Source organism: Pseudorasbora parva, chromosome 2, assembly GCF_024679245.1.
Source record: "Pseudorasbora parva isolate DD20220531a chromosome 2, ASM2467924v1, whole genome shotgun sequence".
NCBI lineage: Eukaryota > Metazoa > Chordata > Actinopteri > Cypriniformes > Gobionidae > Pseudorasbora > Pseudorasbora parva.
In genome coordinates this window covers 9,324,093-9,337,463 of record NC_090173.1, presented here as the reverse complement: position 1 = coordinate 9,337,463, position 13,371 = coordinate 9,324,093, and positions in this window count along the sequence as shown.

Genomic DNA, 13,371 nt, shown 5'->3' with positions numbered 1-13,371 from the left:
ATACCCTGAACTCTCAGTTGATTAACCCAAACCTTGGTTACTCGAGGTGTGCTGGGACCAAAAATGAGTCCGGGAGTAAGTTCAGACAACCCAGAGTATGTTCCCGGTTAACACACAAGACATTCTCAGTAGAGCTACGAATCGATGATTTAGAGTGGAAACAGACGCTAAGATAAAGTGCACAGTACATAACTGTAGATCGAAATTTTACTGTTTAATATTTTTTGTATTATTAGTATTCATAATCAGTTAATATTATGCATTTGTATAATTATTCTTTAGTAAAATTAATTATCATTTGTATTAATCATTATTATTTAGTCAGAATGAGTCTGAACACAGGAGTATGAGAGACTTGGAGATGAGATAATTATGAACATAGGAATATGTAGAATAAGTTTTCCAATTATTAACATGTGACTGTAATTCTCTGTAAGGAAGTATTGTGTAGGATGACGTTGTTTTCCTACCAATGCATTTGACACGTCACAAGTTCTCTATAAGACATATTTTGAACAATGAAGTGAATGTAGTGGCTTAATTCACTGATCTTATGACTGAGTATGATGTGAACAATATACTATCAACATAGTTGTATTGTGATTCTAGAAAAGATCCAGAAAAGTTTTAATCAGAAAAGCTGAATAAGTTTTAAAACAGATTGGACACTAAGCACTTCTAACTATTGCAACATTTACTCACACACAGACATCAAGAATCTGCCCATGAATCTCATCAATGATGACGTGATTCATGCCACAATGCATTCTGGGAGCCATGGATGAGTTTTGCACGATGCACCCAGCATGCATTGCGGCATGTAGCATGCCATTGTTGAGATTCGTAGGCTGATCTTTTATTCAGTTACTCTGATTAAATCACTGCTAGATCTCCTGCTGTAGAGTCACACTACTACTATAATCAATGCTTTTCATGACATAAGCAAATAACACCACAATATGATGATAGCAACTGTATCATCAACATCCTCAGTCATCATCAATTTTCTCTTGCTGTTCTCACCATAATGAACAGTTACAGCAGTCAGAAATAAAACGAATGCTAACAAGTCAAAGGTCAAGAGCCCAACTAAAGCAAACACTTATCACCATAATGGTGACTTCAAACTAAACTTTTATTTTCACCCAATCATCAACACCTAAACCTCTGTTGATTCTCTATAAGAGCTTCTGTAGACGTCGGACAGAAATAAAGTCAGTCTGGTCAGTGATGTGTGAAGCTGGTAATGCTGTTTGTGGAGTTGTTTACTCCTCCTCTGCTGAGATCTTCAGAGATTTTTCTTTTATCTTCAGTTGATTTCATCTAAAGATGTGGCTAAAGTCAGTTGTATTTCTTGTGTTTCTCTGTCCTACAGTGATTCAGCTTGTTATCATCAGCTGTCTTCATTAACTCCATTAGCATAAACTGATTCAGTGTTACATTTAACAGCCTGTAGTTCAGTGTTAATTTGTGTGTGCTGGCTGGGAAACGGCGACAGTTAAGAAGTTAAATGTGTAAGATAAAAACGACACCCTCACAAAATGTATTTTAACAGTAATAAACTGTAAGTTAAAAAAAAACTATTATATAATGGCAACACTGTTGCCAGTAGTTTACTGTAAAATGTGGTTCTGTGTGTCACCATTGTGCTGAAGAGTAGAGTCTGTGCATCAGTCCAGCAGAAGAGCAGAGACACTGATGATATGCTGCATGTTGTTTCATTAACAGACAGTGAATGTGTAGTTGCTGAGAGAAAGTCTTTTTATTTAAAATAATTTTCAGTGGACTCAAATGCAATAATTTCACAGTAGTAAAATGCTCTCGTTACTAGTGTATTATAAATAATAGTTTATAAATGTAATGGCATTTCACCAATTTAAGGCAGTCAGTTTCTGCAAATGAAATGAGTTAACTTAAGTTTTAATTTAATGCATATTATATTTACAGTTAATATACTGTACAATTAACAGAAAATAACTGGAACCAGTGTTGCCAGTATTTTACAGTAAAAAAGCCTGATAAGTCTAACAGTGTTTCACGAGTTTGTGTGCCCATATAATCTTAGTGAAAGTGGTAAACAGATTTGGCTTGCTGTCTGCTATAGGAGGGGCTCGGAGAGGATATTCTACCCGAGCTCCGATTGCCCCCCCAAAAACATAATGCAGAAATAGACAGCAAGCAAGAATCATGGAAATTTGAACAGCTCATGATTACGGGAGGAGTCCGCATAATTATTCCAGAAGACCCCCCAAAATTGTTAAATAGACTGAATGGAAGATGGCACTGTAGCAGTATTGAGGTAGGTAACTGCTGTGGCAGTTTATGAAATAGGTGAGGTGTTGCAGCAGCAGTCAGGCATTGAGCGGGGCACTGCAGCAGCATCAAGCAAAGCACTGCAGCAGCATTCTCAAATTGGCGAGGCACTGCAGCAGCCTCAAGCAAAGCACTGCAGCAACATTCTCGAATTGGCGGGGCACTGCAGCAGCATTCTCAAACTGGCGGGGCACTGCAGCAGCATCAAGCAAAGCACTGCAGTAGCAGTTTCAAAATGGCGGGGCACTGCAGCAGAGTAAACACTGCAACAGCAGTCTCAAATTGGTAGGGCACTGCAGTGGCAGTCTCAAAATGGCGGGCACTGCAGCAGCATTCTCAAACTGGCGGGGCACTGCAGCAGCATTCTCAAACTGGCGGGGAACTGCAGCAGCCTCCAGCATTCTCAAATTGGCGGGGCACTGCAGCGGCAGTCTCAAAATGGCGGGGCAATGCAGCAGCATTGAGCAAAACACTGCAGCGGCAGTCTCAAGATGGCGGGGCACTGCAGCGGCAGTCTCAAGATGGCGGGGCACTGCAGCGGCAGTCTCAAGATGGCGGGGCACTGCAGCGGCAGTCTCAAGATGGCGGGCACTGCAGCGGCAGTCTCAAGATGGCGGGCACTGCAGCGGCAGTCTCAAGATGCCGGGCACTGCAGCGGCAGTCTCAAGATGGCATGGCACTGCTGCGGCAGTCTCAAATTAGCAGGGCACTGTAGCAGCAGTCTCAAATTAGCGGGGAACTGCAGCGGCAGTCTCAAATTAGCGGGGCACTGCAGCGGCAGTATCAAGCAAAGCATGACAATGGCAGTCACAAAATAACGAAGCACTGCAGTAGCAGTATCAAACTGAGAAGCACTGCAGCGGCAGTATCAAGCAAAGCATGACAATGGCAGTCACAAAATAACGAAGCACTGCAGTAGCAGTATCAAACTGAGAAGCACTGCAGCGGCAGTATCAAGCAAAGCATGACAATGGCAGTCACAAAATAACGAAGCACTGCAGTAGCAGTATCAAACTGAGAAGCACTGCAGCGGCTGCATCAAATTGGAGGAGCGCTACAGCGGCAATATTAAATTGTGGAGCACTGGGCACTGCAGCGGCAGTATCAAGCAAAGGATTGCAGCGGCAGTCATGAATTAGCGAAGCACTGCAGTGTCAGCATGAAATAGGAGAAGCACTGCAGCATCAAATTGGCGGAGTACTGCGGTGGCAGCATCAAAAGGAGAAGCACGTCGCATAAAATTGATATACGTGGTGTATATCAATTTTATGCACCACGTATATCACCCAATTTTCCATAAGGAGTTTTATGTTTTGTTTTTAACTGTACATTTTTTTGTATACATTGTATAACAGTTTACAGTTGTAATTCTTACTTCATTTTGCAATTGCAGTGGGGAATTGATACTTTTAAATGTAAATTTGCTGGTTGCACCACTTGCACTATACCTATACAAATGTTTGACCATTTGCTCAGAGTTATACATCATTTTTTTCAAAATCAAATACATATTTTTATAATAACAACACATTTTCAAGGTTTTCCAGGGTCATACCATCTGACAAGTTGAATCAACCTCAAAAATGTCAATTGATCTAATATTTATGGGAGGGTGACTAATATTGTTACTGCATCAAAGGGGTCCTCTGGGGCCTTCTGTGTGATGTCATATGCTGTCACATGGTTATCTTTAAGCAAAAATGCATAAAATGGCTTTTTTATGTTGGTCAGTTATTCCCTGACATTTTATAGAGTACATTTCTTGGACACAAGTTTTTGAAGTAATATAATAGTTTTGAAATAGGACTGATACACCATTTCCCCTTATTTATAAGGAATGTAACATATAATAATTGCCAAACTATTTGATTAAGAATTTTACTGAGGAAATGAACCTTTTTATTGCAGTTTGTTTTTCTGCTTGTACATTTGGACGGTCACACCACCTGACATTTTTGGTCTTTCAAACACCACAACTCAAAAGGTCAATTGATTTTCAAAAAAATGAAATGTTTTTTATTTTATTTATTTTTTAATAAAGGAAATATTGCATATCAATTTGATATGTGACATCTATTTATTAAAATGATCTTTAGGAAAATTGTCACGGTTCATGAATCCGCTGTCTCTCTCTCTTCTTGTGAACTGTCTGTGGGCGTGGTCACTGATCAGCGCTGATCAACTCTGATCAGCGCTGATCAGCAGCGCCAGCTGGTTATCATCATTGTGTGTCTATATGTTCAGTAACTGGTGTCTCATGTTGTCAGATCGTTGTGGTTCCTGTGTGTGTGTGTTCCTGCTGTTCCCCGCTGTTCATGGTCCCTGGAGTTTGCTCGTTCTTCGTCGTCTGCTGTTGTCTGGTTGTTCCACTCTAAGAGCACTTCACTGGGGTGGCAGTGGCTCAGTGGTTCATGTAGGTTGTCTACAAACCAGAAGGTTGGTGGTTCAATCCCCGGTTCCACCTTACCAAGTGTCGAAGTGTCCATGAGCAAGACACCAAACCCCAGCTGCTCCCGACGAGCTGGATGGCGCCTTACATGGCTGACATCGCCGTCGGTGTATGAATGGGTGAATGTGAGGCAAAAATGTAAAGCGCTTTGGATAAAAGCGCTATATAAATGCAGTCCAGTCCATATACTTGGATAGTGATCCATATACACGGGATTGGAGCACCTTCACCGCGCTGTCCACCGAGGTCCCTGCGTTCGTTGTCATCGTCTTGTGGCCGTCTGACCCTGTGTTCCTCGTGGCTTGTGCCAAATTAATAAAGAGCTTTTGCATTTGCATCCACTGTCCATCGATGGATGCAGCAAGCGCTACAAGTTGGGACGAATTTGCCTCCCGTAGTATTGCAAGGATGGACCAGCAAGAAGAGGGCATCGCCAACATAGGGCGCGCGGGCGGGCGGTCCAAGCTCTTGTCCGAGCAGGTGTCCGAGCTTACACAGGTTATGCAGGTGACCCAGATTACTGCAGAGCATTCTTGACCCGTTGTTCGATGTACTTCTCTTTACAGCCACTGACATTTCAACAAGAGAGATTGAAGGTGGCATTCGTACTCACAATACTGTCGGGCAAGGCGGCTCTTTGGGGAACGGCGGTTTGGGAAAGTAAGGATCCATGCTGCGCCTCGTTCCAGGCACTCTCCGAAGAGATGAGGAGGGTCTTCGATCGTGCGGCGGTGGGTAGGGAGGCGGCCAGACTACTCGGCAATCTTCGTCAGGGAGAACGCTCGGTGTCTGAATACTCCATCCAGTTCCGCACCCTGGCCGCAGAGTGCCGTTGGAACGAGGTGGCGCAGTGGGACCGATTCCTGCATGGGCTGGCTGACCGTGTCCAAAGAGAGATTTATATGCTGGACCTCCCTTCTAATCTCAACAGACTGATAGAACTGGCATTAAGAGTCGACGCTCGGCTGAGCAGGATGGGTCGATTTCAGCATGGACTAGTGTCTCGTGAAATGGAGGAGGCACGCAGCGACAGGAGAGACACGGTCAGCCCCGTCTCCGATCACGAGCCCATGGAGGTGGGGAGAGCTCGGCTTTCCCGGGAGGAGAGAGAGAAGCGGAGATCCCTGGGACTGTGCCTGTACTGCGGTAAGCCGGGTCACTTCATCCACTCCTGCCCGGTAAAAGATCAAGCCCGGTAGTAACGCTGAGGCTACTATCGGGTGGGATCTCCGCTAAGAAGACCTCACCATCATCCACTCTCCTTCCGGTAAGACTTAGGTGGGCAGCTCACACGCACGACACTAAAGCACTGTTGGATTCGGGAGCGGAGGGTAATTTCATGGACTTTGGACTAGCTCAGAAACTTCAGATTCCCTTCTCACCACTCCATCATCACATCTCTGTCAATGCCCTCAATGGCCAACCACTTCCCAACATTGCACACATCACTGACCCTCTCACGCTCATCATATCCGGCAACCACACTGAGACAATACACTTCTACATCATGCACTCTCCACTGGCACCCATTGTTCTGGGACATCCGTGGCTCACCAAGCACAATCCCAGGGTGGATTGGGGCCACAACTCTGTTTCTGAGTGGAGTAATGCGTGTCATGAGTCTTGTTTGTTGTCTGCTTGTACGTCTGTTCCTGTGTATGTGTTCCATGAGGAGGCAACGGATTTGTCTAACGTGCCCGTGGAGTACAAGGACCTGAGGAGAGTGTTCAGTAAGTCTCGTGCTGCTTCTCTTCCTCCGCACCGTCCCTACGACTGTGCCATAGATTTAGTACCGAGTAAGTCTCCGCCTAAAAGCAAATTATATTCACTTTCTGTCCCAGAGAGAGAGGCTATGGAGAAATATATTTCTGATTCGCTAGCTTCCAAATTCATCCGTCTTCTCTGCGACCGTGTATTGATTACCGAGGGCTGAACAACATCACGGTGAATAATACTTATCCTTTACCGTTGATGTCTTCAGCCTTCGAGCGGTTGCAGGGAGCGTCCGTCTTCACGAAATTGGATTTACGTAATGCCTATCATCTGGTCCGCATAAGGAAGGGTGATGAATGGAAGACCGCATTTAATACCCCCAGGGGGCACTTTGAATATTGTGTCATGCCTTTCAGGCTTTCCAACTCCCCAGCGGTCTTCCAAGCACTCGTCAATGACGTGCTGAGAGATATGGTCGACCAATTCATATATGTCTACCTGGACGACATATTGATTTTTTCTTCTTCTCTCCAGGATCATGTTCAGCATGTCAGACGAGTGCTTCAGAGGTTGTTAGCGAATGGGCTTTTTGTCAAGGCGGAGAAATGCGTTTTTCATGCACAGTCTGTTCCTTTCCTAGGGTACATCATCTCATCTGAGGGGGTGCGCATGGCGCCTGACAAGGTTAAGGCTGTGATAGATTGGCCAAGCCCAGATTCCCGTAAGGCCCTACAGTGGTTTCTGGGATTCGCCAATGTTTATCGGCGTTTCATTCGCAATTACAGCCAACTAGCCGCACCTCTGACCGCCTTGACCTCTCACCGAACTACGTTCAGGTGGTCCGATACAGCCGAGGCTGTATTCGCCAATATGAAAAGCCGCTTCGTTTCGGCTCCCATCCTCGTGGCCCCTGACCCATCACGTCATTTCGTGGTAGAGGTCGACGCATCAGAGGTGGGGGTAAGCGCAGTTCTCTCCCAGAGCGCTTCCACAGACGACAAGATGCACCCTTGCGCGTTTTTTTCCCATTGTTTAACTCCTGCCGAACGTAATTATGACATTGATAACAGAGAGTTGTTGGCCATCAAATTAGCGCTGGAAGAGTGGCGTCACTGTTTGAAAGGGTCAAGGGTACCTTTCATTGTCTGGACCGATCACAAGAACTTAGAATACATCAGGACTGCCAAAAGACTCAACTCTAGGCAGGCTCGGTGGGCACTTTTTTTCGGACGTTTTGATTTTTCTCTCTCGTGCCGCCAGGGTTCTAAAAACATCAAACCCTATTCCTTATCTCGTATTTTTGATCCATCTGTACGCCCGTCTACTCCCGAGTGTATTTTACCCGAGACTCTTTTCGTCTCCACTCTCAGGTGGGAGGTCGAATGGAAGGTTTTGTCTGCCTTGGAAGGGGTAACGCCTCCGCCCGACTGCCCAACGAACCGGTTATTTGTGCCAGAGGGAAATCGGTCTGGCGTTATTCAGTGGGGTCACTGTTCCAGCATAGCCTGTCATCCAGGAGTTCACCGTGCCAGTTTTTTGGTCAGGCAACGATTCTGGTGGCCACGTATGGCTCGCGACATCCGCAATTTTGTCTTGGCTTGCTCGGTTTGTGCCACTGGTAAAACTTCCAATCGCCCTCCGGATGGGTTATTACAACTGCTGTCAGTCCCTTCGAGACCCTGGTCCCACATTGCACTAGATTTTATTACCGCCCTCCCGCCCTCCCAGGGCAAGATGGTCGTTTTGACCGTCGTGGACCGCTTCTCGAAGGCGGCCCATTTCATTCCCTTACCCAAATTACCCTCAGCTAAGGAGACAGCGGTTACTGTCATTGATCACGTCTTTCGGTTGCATGGCCTCCCGACAGACGTGGTGTCTGACAGTGGTCCCCAGTTTGTGTCCAAATTTTGGCGAGAGTTTTGTAAACTTCTGGCAGCGACTGTTAGTTTATCTTCGGGGTTTCACCCGCAGAGCAATGGTCAAACCGAGAGAGCCAACCAAGATTTGGAGAGACTGTTGTGATATTTGGTCTCCAGGAATCCTTCCTCCTGGAGTCAACAACTGTCTATGGTTGAGTACGCACATAACACGTTACCAGTGTCATCCACAGGCCTATCGCCGTTCGAATGTAGTGTAGGTAATCAGCCACCAGTTTTTCCCAGTTTAGAATCCGAAATCGCGGTCCCCTCCGCTCACGCCTTCATCCAGAGGTGCCCGTGAGACTCTTCTCCAGGCGGGGATGCGCACCAAGGCTAAGGCCGATCGCCACCGGTCTACGCCTCCGATATACGTCGTTGGTCAAAAAGTGTGGCTTTCTACCAAGAACATTCCTCTCCGATCCATATCGAATAAACTTGCTCCTAAATTTATTGGCCCGTTTCCTGTCACCAAGATCATTAGTCCGGTGACAGTCCGACTCAAACTGTGTCTCCTGCGTATGGGAGAATTCACCCCGCCTTTTAATGTGTCTAAAATAAAGCCCGTGTTTCATGCACAGATTAATCCGCCTGTCCCGGTCCCCCACCCCCACCCACAACCGTGTGTGTGTTTCTGCTGTTCCCCGCTGTTCATGGTCCCTGGAGTTTGCTCGTTCTTCGTCGTCTGCTGTCGTCTGGTTGTTCCACTCAGCACCGGGATAAGAGCACTTCACTTGGATCACTCACGGGATTGGAGCACCTTCACCACGTTGTCCACCGAGGTCCCTGCGTTCGTTGTCATCGTCTTGTGGCCGTCTGACCCTGTGTTCCTCGTGGCTTGTGCCAAATTAATAAAGAGCTTTTGCATTTGCATCCACTGTCTGTGTATCATTACAGAAATAATGCATTTGGACACAAAATGTCATGTCATTGAATCTATTAACACTAAACACACACGTTCATCAAAACATAAACTATTGTGATCTGGTCGTAGTTTTGCTTGCAATGAAAACTGTTCTTTATAAAGTTGCAGCAACCAAAAAATGGAAGAAAAAAAGTAGAAAAAAATAGCTACTTTTTAAAAAGGCAAATATCAAGAGCCATTTAACACTGGGGATTTTGCTGTGTACAGGGAAAATGTATGAGAGTCAAGTAATTCCTCCTCATGCTAAGATGCAGGATTTGCAGCTTGCAGAAAAAAATGTTGCTGATGTCTAGTAAATCATGTGCCATTTAGGAAACCGCAGTGGTGCATTTCAGACAGCCACCAGCTACCAGGAAGTGTTTGATCAGAGCAGAATGTTTTAAATATGAGTAAATTTGACATGTATCATCTTAAATATTTGACAACAGTTATGAGACATTATTGATGAATCCACAGTCCAAATAAAATGTTTTCTTATCTGTATATGTATTGCACAGTCGGAATTTTGTTAAAACGTTTGCCAAAAAGTTAATAATTGGAAGAACACCTAACTCTGTAAATCATGTCTATGTAAATTATAATTTAACACTAGACTATCACTCATATACATTACAGCTGTTATATATTTACATTTAAATATTTATCCTATTGTGTTTATATGAAAAATTGTACAGTAGCTACAGTTTTAGTGCACAGTATTTTACTCCGTAATTATGATTCTGAACTTTTAAATATATAGACACTGAATAATTGAAAACAAAATGATGTTATTAATCAATAAAGTCAAACCTTTATGTCGTTGATGCCGCTCTCTCTCTGTCTCTCTCTCTCTCTCTCTCTCTCTCTCTCTCTCTCTCTCTCTCTCTCTCTCTCTCTCTCTCTCTCTCTCTCTGTGTGGCCTCTTTCCATTTCCTGAGTTCTCAATAGCAAGTGACAGTCCTCTTCATGCCTTTATATAGGCACACAAAAACAATGTTTTCACTTTAAAGTAGGTCATGTGATTTTACAGGAAACATACAAACCTTTTTGGTAACACTTTACTTGAAGGGGTGTGCATAAGACTGACATGACACCTTCATAATCATGACATGACACGTGTCATGAATATGAAGGAGTTTTTATGCATGTTTATAACAACTGTCATTAAGTGTCATTAGCTTAATTATGTCATTTTTAATGCAATGATGACATTTCAGAGTTGTCTTTGTTATGACAACTTGACATAAACCAATACATCATAACCTGTCAGTGTCTTTGTCATGACAACTTGACATTACCAAGACAACATAACCTGTCATAAACAGACATGAAATGACATAGAAGATTAATTATCAAATTTAAGAAACTACTTAGCTTTTTGGGTTTACATTACATTTGTTGCTAGGCAACGTGGGGGAGAGGACGCTGGCGTTGTCTGTTCGCCGCTTCTCCACCCACAAATCATATTAACGTTACTATTAAAGGGGGGGTGAAATGCTGTTTCATGCATACTGATCTTTTTACACTGTTAAAGACTTGGAATCCCATACTAAACATAGACAAAGTTTCAAAAGTTAAGGTGGACGTTTGATGGGAGTATTTCTTTGTCAAAAATACTACTTCCGGTTAGTCATAAGTTTCGGCAAGTTTTTTGAGATCATGCGTCCCCTTTGACGTTAACGGGGGCGGAATTTCCTTGTATGGGCCTTACGGACAATTCTACCGGAAGCGCGTGAGAGAGAGAGAGGGAGAGAGCGAAAGCAACAGGCTACGCCCATCAAAGCGCTGGCTTGTAGGATGCTAAACAGGTGATATAACCAGTAGCTTCTGACTTACCCACTGATAGGCCGGCGGTCGATCTGTATTAGCACTTTCCTCACGCGACGGGCGAATCACTTTCCTCACAGAGCGACTCACTTTCCTCACGCGGCAGGCGAATCACTTTCCTCACTGAGCGAATCACTTTCCTCACAGAGCGACTCACTTTCCTCACGCGGCGGGCGAATCACTTTCCTCACTGAGCGAATCACTTTCCTCACAGAGCGAATCACTTTCCTCACAGAGCGACTCACTTTCCTCACGCAGCGGGCGAATCACTTTCCTCACTGAGCGAATCACTTTCCTCACAGAGCGAATCACTTTCCTCACGCGGCGGGCGAATCACTTTCCTCACTGAGCGAATCACTTTCCTCACAGAGCGAATCACTTTCCTCACAGAGCGACTCACATTCCTCACTGCAGCGCGCTGCTGCACACGTCATTATTTAGCTCCGCTCACATGACACGCCCCCACCCGCTCTGCTTTTTTCGGAAAGACTCGGAACAGCGCATCTTTCTTATATAATTATAAAAAAAATAAAGACTTTTCGGAGATATGCAGGATGCAATGCTACTCTATAGGTACTCAATATTGACATGACACTGACTGAAACTGAGTGTTTCACCCCCCCTTTAAATTTAGATTTTATTTTATTTTCTTATGTCTGTGACTAGTCTAACAGTCAGAGCTACAATTGGGACTGTTGCTGATTGCTGGCAGCCACTGAGAGGACGTTGTTTGCTGTTTTTTCACCGCTTCTTTTCTGTTTTTGTTTGAATTTGTGGTTGGTTTTGGTTTGAAGGACATTTGATGTTGCTCGCTGCGGCTGCTCTCTCTTCTGGGTGTCGGCTGCTCACTGGTGGTCTCCCTCAGGCTTGAACTGCATGATGGCTGAAGTTTGCACCAGGCTAGCGTCATCAGCGTCCGGCATGATGTTGAGATGTAATTTTTACTTGTTATTCATGTATTGTTATTTTTTCCCTTTGTTGCACTTTGAGATTCTTCGGAATGAAAAGTGCGTTATAAATAAAATCTATTATTATTATTAAACTGTCATGTGGTTGGTTTTGACGTTGGCTGTCATTAGGCTATTATAATGTCATGATTTTTTTATAAATTTAATTTGTCATTTACATGTCATTAAGTGTCAATACTCTGTCAAATTATTTTATAACATTGTCATGAATATATTTCTTGACCTAAACTACAGTGGTAAAAGTTGAATTTGTCATTAACATGTCATTAAGTGTCAATACTGTGTCAAATTATTGTATAACAGTGTCATGAATATTTAGCTTGACCTGAAATATGGCATCATAGAGGAAATCGTACAGAGTCATTAAAAACTATTAATATAACTCAAAATGATAGAGTGGCATAGACATATACACCTATATGATGATGTCTATGGTGGCACCACTGGTTATGTGTACGCTGTAACAGTTGTTGACAGAGCCTCAGTCAGGTTAGTTTGTTTAGGTGTTTAATGTCAATTTAGTTTGCAGTAAGTAAAAACAATTCACAACAAATGTTATTTTGGGTTTAATATACTTTATTTAAACTTTCGCTCACTCTTTAACGAATAGTTTGAGTTTATTCTTACCATTTCTTTGTTTGTCTGTTTGTTATGGCGGAGTCCCTTGTGCTGGTGCGCCGTCAAAAGGGGTTCGGGCGGAAACGTTGGCCCTATATATAATGTTCCGGCCTAGGATCTAGTCGCAACCATTCCTTGTTCAGCCCGGGGTGGGGCTCTAAAGACTATTCCTCTTTTTTTTATACATCGGAAGATAATTTATAAAGTGAAGTCATTTGACAAAGTGTTATTTTTCTGTGTTTGTTTATGTGTGTATATGATGTTGATATATATATGTTTATTTTGTGTAATGGCCATTATTTGTGTACGTGTTTTCCCCTTTTTGCGTTAATTGGTGCTGGTCACCTGTGTATAAATTCATGCCTTGTGTTTTTAAGAGTCAGTTCTGTGAGAGGGCTTAAAAATTAAATGATTGATTTTATTTCTCAAACTCCTTTTCATATTTTTAAGACATTTGAAATTGTCTATTATCTAACCTTCTGTTGAAGCTGGTGGAGGAAACTTAAAAAATAAAATAAAACATTATGAACTGAAAAATATTAATGATGCTGTTATTAAAAAATAATTTGACAGCGTATTAACACCTAATTACATTTTAATGACAAATTAAACTTGTCCCACTGAAAAAGAATTATGATATTATAATGGCCTCAGTCAACATCA